Genomic DNA, 9,812 nt, shown 5'->3' on the forward strand with positions numbered 1-9,812 from the left:
AAACTTTCCATAGGAAAATGGGACCAAAGAAAATCAGATTTCCTTGTAAGATGTTCATAGTTTTCTGTTTTAGCTAGTTCAGAGATAGCATGAAACTAGAGTATATAGAATATTTCTGTGTTGCAGCTCTGATTTACTGAAGGTTGTGTTAAGGGACAGAGGGACAGGGAAATGTTAACAAGATATCAGTTTTATCAAATCATACTTCATTTAGTGTCTTGGGTTGGGGTCAATAATTCTGTTAACAAATAATTTTGCTTCTCAACATGGACTTAACATCTTGAAACAGAAATCTAACTGACCAAAATAATTTACAAGTCTTAAAGTCAGAGAAGATGTATTATGCACGCATACTTCTGAGCTTCTGTAATTCAGCGTTAGAAAAAAATCACTGTATAATGATCCTATAAATTCACGGTATATTTTTTTGTGTTACATACATGTAAGTTTGGAATACATTATAAAATTCAGAGCAGTTCAGATGGATTGGTTAAAGATGCTGTCTTGCTGGAAAGACACAATTTACAAAGTCGGGCAATCTATTAGGTCAATTTACATCACTGAGAAAACAAACAAGCTTTCAGGCACGCAAATACTTGTTCAGGTCTGAAATAGCAGAAGCATTTTGAAAAGCTAAACACAAATATAGAAAAAGACTGAGTTTAACTTGACTGTTGAACAGTTAGACCTGAGAGAAAAAGTTGCAGTTAGCAAAGGAACGATGGTACGACATCATCATGGAGAGAGGTGGTGATTATCTCCGGTGGGTCAGAAAGTAAAAAAAGAAATTATAATGTGATGAATATGTTTAGCTCATCATGTCTGTTACTACTTTACAATGGAAAGAACTGGCTTTTTTTCTGATAATTTCATCATTACAAAGAACAAAATGCCACCAATCTTAGACAGAAAGCCTAGGTTCAGCCAGGTTTTGCTGACCCAGGAAAGATGATGAACTGAATTTTTTATTACTTTTTGAACATGACCTCTCAAAGTAATATATTTTTCAGCTTACTAGTGAAGTCAGTCCCAGCACCCACCTATGCGTTGTACTGTAGTTATGACATTACAGAATAAAGTCTTCACCTTACAGATGTGTATATATCTAAGCATAAGAGTAGTCCTATTGATGTCACTGGATGAATTAGATGTTTAACACATGTTGCAGTATTGCAAGTTTTGAAGACTATGTACAAATCTATAACATTTTTTATTTTAGCAAGCTCAGGAAAGTTTAAGAGTTAATTTTAAATAAAAGCACATTACAAGCTAAAAGGCCATGATTGTCATCAAAATTGGAATCAAAAACTATCTTTCAACATCACAGGCCCCTCTACCTCAAATGACGTTAATTGAAAAGTTTGTTAACACCAACAGAAAAGCAATGGACCGCATCGCCAAGAACTCTCTCTGATCTTCAAATGGCTCCTTCAATTGATTTATTGAAGGTGAGAATGGTGGTGTGTGGACAAATCCAAACACTCTCCAGTCAAGATACAGCAGTTTCAGATTGGGAATCCCTCTGTGATTTCTACCACAGGAAACCCAGCAGCCACTCCAAGCCACGAAGCCTGGCAGAGGTCTGCTCCACAAGTGTTTTGGGTCTAGCTGCTCTGCACTACTGAACATATACTGCTCTGCACAGTAATGAGTCCCAGCTGGCTCCCGGAAGAGGCTCTCAAACAGCTCCCCAGCCAAAAACAACAACAATAATCAAACTATATTAAAATTTTTCCAAATGCCAGCCCATGCCTCAGTTTATGGTGTTTGCCATAGCATATGAAGTTCCATATGTTGTTTTTTGTAACGTCAGCTTTGAATTCATCACTTCTTCCTGCACCAAGTCTCTTTTCTTCTGTTTTGGATTTTGTAGCATCAACCACATCTGAGATTTTCTCCGTCTGCTGCCTCACTTCTGAACAGTGCTGTGCAACATGAACCTTTGCCCAACACAATCCAGGACTTTAACCATCTTCTCTGAGATCCTTGTAAATGTACAACAACTATCACTAGTAAGTCTTAGTCTGGACCAGTTACACTCTTTTGAATGGTAATTTATAACATTTATACTTATCAGTAGTCTCCTGTCACATACTTTGTTCTCAGTGCTGACCAAATTTCCCATTAGAGAAATTTTTTACCATCTGGTGTAAACACAATTTGGAGCCCCCAACCCAACTGCAAAATTGTCTTATCAGCTGCAAATCAGTCATTCCTGGAATCAGTAAAAACACCAAATACACCAGGACTACCTATCTTCTGATACCCCTTATACCCCTTCAGGTCTGTTTCTCCATTCAGATTACTTTCTTTTCTTTTCTTTTTTTCTGATCCCAAGTATTCTTCAGAGAGTCTAAGCAACCAGAATTTTACTTCACCCATTTGTTTTTCTTTTTCTAATAGCACAGCCACCTGTAGTATGAGAACTAAGCTAATACCATATACTTTTCTAAGAGCATCTTCAAAGTAACTCATCCAAAAACATGCTCTAAAGAAGGTGTCTTCAGCCTCTTCATGAGTTTGATGTGGGTTTTTTTTCTTGGTCTTACAAAATCTAGTCATTAAATTCTTTTCAAACTTATGTGAGTTTTTGTCATATTCTAAAATCCAGGATGGAAGAAGCCATTAAAGAGGAAATGAAGCTTTTCTTTTTCATCAACAAAGCAAAAATCTGGAAGTTTTTCGTTCATTATTGTCAAGCAAAATGCAAAGTCTACAATGAAATTTAACTAAAGAACCTCCCAAAATTGTTTAGAAGTGGAATGCTCCTTTGTCATTGGCATCGCTAGAGTCTTTGTGAGACTATCAGCTACTTATGCATATGGTATGTCGTAAATAAAGTATCACACAAATGCTTTTCTTCCTGTACCAGAACCAAGTGATTAATGCAACTGTGCTGTGCTCTTCGCCCTTCACTTTAATGAGTCATGCAGGCTGGATAATGGTGGCCTCACATCCTTTTCAGTTAGAGTTTATTTGAATACTTGTTAATTTTTCAGGGCCACTATAATCAGGATGTTACGTATTAAAGGAGGCGTGCAAGATTACAGCTTTTGACACTCTCCCATCTTAAAAATAAATTTAGCAATTATGATAAGATGAAATCATCTCCTGTTTTTCTGAGAAACAGGGAAAAGCTTTGGAATTAAAAAAAAATAAAGAATAACTGATCTCAAACTTACTTCATTAGGAGTTTTGGGACTGAGTAACCTACAGAAGGTTTCTTCATTCAAATGCTAGCCTTCTCAGCCCATGAGCCCTATGGAATGCTCTTGACTTCTGTCTGGGGCAAGAAGGAGCATGCACTGGTAAGCAGGCAACCACTATTGTACCCCAAGTGCCAAGGCCGAGTACCATTTTTCCACACCTACAATGGAGTGCTGATACATACAACAGCGTGTGTCATCCTTCCCCTGTGCTCTGCCTGTAGCTGTGCACTTGCAAGCTTGACTCCCCCTCAGACTTGACTCATACAGGTACTTGACTGGACTCAGTACAAAGGGTGAGAGGGCTGATGGGGATATTTGACACTTCACAGTCCCAGAAAAAAAAGGAAACAGAAAACAAAACCTAACCAGCCATACCAGCCCTTATGCACTTCTGCAAATCCTATCAACTGCTAAACTGTGGTGGTAGCCTGGGGCGTAGCAGGGAGACAACAGCATCTGTAAACCCTCATCCCAACCCTTTGTTGAAATTCAGACCCTGGAAGCATCAGGCATCATTCATTGTTTTCTTTTGTAATCTGTGTACTTAATTAATATCCAACATCCTTCAAACACAAATCTAGCCACTTACAACAAGAAGAATGTACCTGTTCCTGTATAGATCTTCCTCCCACTTCATGTCAGTAATGAAAATGGGACAAAACAAAGTATTTCCGTGACTTTGGTTTTCATGGTTGACAAGGTTGGTACTCATCTCATCAAATACAGGTATCTACATCTGCACAGCCCTGGGTGCTTCTAGAGCACAATCTCACCCTGTGCAATGTGAATCACACAGAGTGTCTATTGCTTCAAAAGGGCCTTGGTAAGATGTACGTGTCTGAGCTGCAGATATCTAATGTTTGTATCTCACTCAAGCTGTCCTCTCCTTATCTTACTCAGCATTTCCACATGGCCCTCCATCCAAAAATTGGGCTGCTTAGTTGGCCAGATCAGTGACAGTCAGTCATAAAATAGCCATCAACAGTCAAACTTAACAAGTTATCCAAATATACTTCAAGCAGAGCACTGGTAGAAATTTGAAATTTTTTTGATACAAATATTTCAGATGATCAGATGTCAGAGATCTTACTTGTAAGGAAACTCTTTTTATAGAATGAGACAGGATTTTATTTCTTACAGTATTTCTCCATTGAGAAAGAAACATATTTGCTTTTTCATGTCTGCTGAAATGTTAATTTATACCACTGCAGAATATGTTTCTGAAATCTATTGCTATTAATTGTTCATTGAGAGAAATATAGAATCAATGTTTTTAAAGAGGCTGCACAGACTCATAAAAAGACCATTATCTTGTTTTCTCTGTCTCGTCTGCCCAATTTAGAAAGAGACTTGGGCCATGGACTGACTATGTGATTTTGGCTATATATTCAGCTGTTTTGAACAGTTCTCAGCAGAGATATTTTTCAGTACACAGGTGAGGAGATTCCGGCAAATATTTGATCTAGCTGCAGAGGTGGTCAACACAGATACACACTGAGTAACTGGAACATCAGTGGGCTGGTTCAGTTTAGTGCAGGGATTTTGAGAAACAAACAACCAAAAACCTAAAGATACGCCTAGAAAAACTGCAGAATCCATAGCAGAGACTGCATGGGCTGCTCAATAGAAAGTCCCTACATTGACTATTTATGGTTTCCTTTTATCCCAAATTCTGACTTTCAGCTGAAATGTGAAACTGCTAAAATTCACCAGGAGACAGGCATGGGTGGTTTTAATGAATGCTATCAGAGATACATACACACACGCAAAAGAAAGAGAGGATATGTCAACATGCTGTAATAAAGCATAACAGACAGATTTAGCCCAAATTAACATAAGAAGAGCTAGCTCTGGTAGTGTAGGTTGCCCCTGTGTTAGCCTAGAGCTGTGCTTAAGTTAATCAGCCTTGTGGAGAGTAGAGGTCTTTTCACATGGACAGAGTATGTTTTGGCATGAGCTGTAATCTCCACGTGACACTGTGCTGCATGATTTGGGTGTAGCTGTTCACTTCACTGTGACTCAGGTTTCTCAACTTGTCCCTCAGCCATGCAGTGAGGACATGCTGTGACCCACCTGCTCCTCCATTTCCAGAAGCAGAGACATGTGCACTGAGCAGAGCCCTCTCAGACCACCACAGTGTCACTAGGATCCAGCTGCACCAGCATGTTTTTTCTTTAACCCCTGTCCTTGCCACTAGGAATCTTCACGTGACTAAATAACATACTGTATTTGGGGCCAGAACCTCCAGAAAGGACTGACTCATAGGAAAAATAGTGATTGCAAGGACAAGATGCACTTCACTTCTCCCCATACACACACATAAATTAGCCAAAGTGCTTCTGAAGCTATTGTACAGAGCTTTGCATTTTCTAATAACTTTTTATGGCTTTTATAATTTGGAAACAGAAATCCCATTTCATAAAACAAATCTCTCACAAAGCACATTCCTTAGAAGTACTTCACACTACTACCAAAATCCCCTTCTCTGCTTTTGGATCATGGTTTTGCCTTCCTGTCCAAGCGTAGCTGCCTGCTGGAAATGGTGGACAGATGGCTATATCTGACAATCTTAGAAGGAATTCAACCTTGCAATTAACTGCCTTCAGAGCTAATGGAGAAGAGGCGATATCAATTTTCACAGATCACATTCAGTGGATTCATCATAGTCCAGATTGTGCTGACATGACTCCCTGTGTCTACTACCATTCCAGAGGAGTGTTTCTCTGGTCTTCCCCTTTTCTAATTCTTGCAGTCTACCTGCATGGGAAGAAGGGAGCAGATCAAGCACAGAACATATGTTTCTTTCCTTTAGTCTACACAGAAGTAAACATGCAGAGATTTTACAGAGTTGGAGGAAATGTCAAGTTCTCCTTTCTCCTTGTCAACAGCATGGGAGGAGTAGAACGAGGTGATTCTGATGTTCATGAGCGAATTGTGCCAGGAAGATGGACGTAGCACAAGGGATGTCCTGACAAGCAAGGGACCCTGCAGACAGGCAGAGAGAACACACATCCAGATCCCTGCTTCCTAGAAAACAGAGAACAAGAAGGTTGATGTGACCAAGGCAAGAAAGGACACAGAATCTCAGGACAGGGGAAGCTGGAAACTCATGATTTCAGTCACCAGGACGAAGGCTTCATTCCCACATCCACTTGCAACAGAAGAGGAACAAGTTCTACTGGTGGGAGGCTTGGGGGTAGACATCTCTTTCTTCAGATTAGGACCAACACGATCAGAATAATTTTTCAAGTGTTAGTGACCAGTGACCCCCTTCTGTAGGAAGGAGAAGCACTCCTTTGCCATTCAGATCTATCATCCCAGCAGATTCAGTGCTGGAGCAGCTTTGCATGGAGCCCAGATCCACAATAATGTAGAGAGATTTCCAAGGCCCAGGCAGATTCCTGGCTGCTCCACTTTGTTGCTCATCCACATGGGTTCCAGTGATACAGTCACAGAAAACCCTGAGCAGAATAAATGTGACCATAAAGCCTTAGGAGGAAGGGTGAGTGGATCAGGGGCCAAATTGGTGTTCTTGCTAATCCATACATTCACAGGGGGAAGCCCTGAAAGGGGCAGACACAACTGGCAGACCAGTGTCTGACTGTACAGTTGGGATCACTAGCAAGGATTCAGCTTCCTTCACCATGTTGTCTTGTCTGACTGTGAGCAAGGACTGCTGAGAACGGAGGGAACCCATTGGGCCAAGAAAGAGAGAAGAATTTTGTGGCCATGTTTGTTGAACTGCTGAAATCTTTAAGCTAGATTCACCAGGGAACAGGGACTGAAGTCCAGAGATGAAAGAGAAGCTGCAAACGGAGGAGATATGCAAGGGAGAAGGCCTACAGAGGGACTTTTGCATTCCTGCTCAGAGGGGAAGTTCATTCAGAGGCTTTTTTCTACTGCTTGTACAGAGCTTATGTGCAAAGCCTGGACAACAGAGGGACCCAAAATCCAGGCAGAGTGGCAGGGCGACAACAGGACTGGAATGGTAGTGACATGGTGGGATGCTGCACCCACAATTGGAGCATGGTTCTGGATGAGTACAGGCTGATCAGGAAAGACAGGCAGGGAGGAAGAGGGGAAACAATCATGCTCTGTGCTAAGGAGCTCTTTCACTGTGTAGAACTCCAGTATGAAACTGGAAGAGAGCCTCTAGGTCATTACCACACAGGTGGGAAAGCACAGGGAAGGAACACTTGGGATGCTGAAGCAGGATCTGTTGCCTTTTCCTTTAGAAACCAGATGGCTGTCCTGGGTGCCCTTCTCCTTCATGGCAGTTTCCCAGGGGATCATCCCTGGCAATCCCTGACTAAGACCCCATTTTCTCCCTCAAAGCCTGAAGTACCAACTCTGCTGCTCACCTTCCAGCCTTCCTCTGGAACCCGACATCCAGCATCTCATGGTTGTTGCAGGAGGGGCTGCCCTAGGTGACCAGCACTGCCACCAGCTCTTCCCTTGTGGTGAGCAGCAACTCAGGCTGGCAAAGAGAAGGCTAAGGGACACTGTAGTGACAGCCTACTTGGAGGTCAAGTACAAGATGAAGACCAAGTCCCTCTTAGTATTGTGTGACAAATAGTATGACCAAGGGCAACAGGCACGATTTGCTGGTCAGAACAATCAAGTTGGGCATTAGGAAAAACTTAATAGAAAGATAGTGCAATACTGGGTCAGGCTGTCCAAAGAGATGGTGATATCTCTGGTCTTCTGGACTAAGTTGGAAAAAACTGTAACGGAACTGATCTGGCATTAGCAGCACTCCTTCTCTGAGCAAGAGGCTGGACTAGGTGGCCGCAAGGGTTTCTTTCCACCCAACATTTCTGTGGCTCTGCAATTCCTCTCCCCTTATTTGTTTTCCTGTCTGGGAAACTAAGATGCTAGGCCAAGATCTAGCCTTTAGTGTGCTTGAGAGAGATTTTGTCAAAAAGTCACCAGGCCAGATCTGTCAGTGGAGGACAGGTTGTCATTGTCAGTGTTCTTGGGGAAAAGGGAAGAGTAATGATGTGCATTTATTTTTCTATCTACCTGCCTAGCATTAACTGGCATGTTACGCATTTGTACAGTGAGAACTGTGCTTTAGGAAGCAGCAAAGAGACTGTTCAGCACCTGGCTGACAACCCTAATGCAGTCTGGCTTTCTCAGGGCCCTTGATTCTTAGGCTTCTGTTACAGGTTAAATGTTGCTGTGTTGTGGTCTCTGGATGGGTTGATCAACAAGGGTGTTCAACAAGGCCAACTGCAATGTCCTGCACCTGGGTTGGGGCAATCACCAATATCAATACAGACTGGGGGATAAATGGATTGAGATCAGCCCTATAGAGAAAGACTTGGGGACACTGGTGGATGAAAAATCAGACATGAGCTGGTAATGTGCAATTGTAGCCCAGAAAGCCAGCCGTATCCTGGGCTGCATAAAAAGAAGTGTGGCCAGCAGGCTGAGGGAGGTGATTCTCCCCTTCTACTCTGCTCTCATGAGACCTCACCTGGAGTACTGCATCCAGCTCTGGGGTCCCCAGTACATCAAAGACATAGACTTGTTAGAGTGGGTCCAGAGGAGGGCCACAAAAATGGTCAAAGGGCTGGAACATATATCCTGTGAAGACAGGCTGAAAGAGTTGGGGTTCAGCCTGAAGAAGAGAAGGCTGTGCAGAAACCTTATTGCATCTTTCCAATATATAAAGGTGGGCTTATAATAAAGATGGAGAGAGACTTTTTACCAAGGCCTGTAGTGACAGGACAAGGGGTAATAGTTTTAAACTGAAATAAGGTAGGTTTAGATTAGACATAAGGAAGAAATTTTTTTATGATGAGAGTGGTGAGACACTGGAACAGGTTGCCCAGTGAAGTTGTGGATGCCCCACATTTAAAGTATTCAAGGCCAGGTTGGACGGGGCTTTGAGCAACCTGGTCTAGTGGAAGATGTCCCTGCCTGTGGCAGGGGGGGTGGACTAGATGGTCTGTAAAGGTCCCTTCCAACCCAAACCATTCTGTGATTCTTTGACACTATGATTTCACAAGTGAAATCACAGCCTCTTAATAAGGGAGCTATGTTTTTCAATTGAACATGTTTACAGCATAGGAATAAATGAAATGTAAATAAAGCAAAACAATTACCTTTTTGCTTTGATCAAGAAAAAAAAAAAATTTACATCTACCATGACATAAATAAGAATCTTGAGCCAATAGAAAGGGGATTTCTGTCATAGAAAAATCATCTTTTTTTCTTTCAAACTAAATTGAGCTCTAAAGCCAGCAGTTATCAGAAAAGATTCCCTCCTTTAAAAAATTGCTTTGTATGGCTCCAAATTTTCAACTCAATAAACACCATTTCGAACCTCTTTTTTGTAGAAAAACAAAGTGTATTTTGAAGTGATAATTTTTTCACTCTGAAAACTTTTTTCTCCAAAAATAACTCCAAACAACAATCTACTGAAATCTGTATCAATTTAAGAAATACATTTCACTAGCACACTCTTCTTTCTAGAGACAGCTGTTCAACAAATGTTTTTGAACAGCTCTCATGGAATCTAGATGGAGAGTTATGAGAAAATATGTCTCATCTTTATGTTAGAGTCAAGACAGTTTAATTGTTAGAAAGCTCTAGCTA

The sequence above is a fragment of the Strix uralensis genome, chromosome 2, assembly GCF_047716275.1.
Source record: "Strix uralensis isolate ZFMK-TIS-50842 chromosome 2, bStrUra1, whole genome shotgun sequence".
Lineage (NCBI taxonomy): Eukaryota > Metazoa > Chordata > Aves > Strigiformes > Strigidae > Strix > Strix uralensis.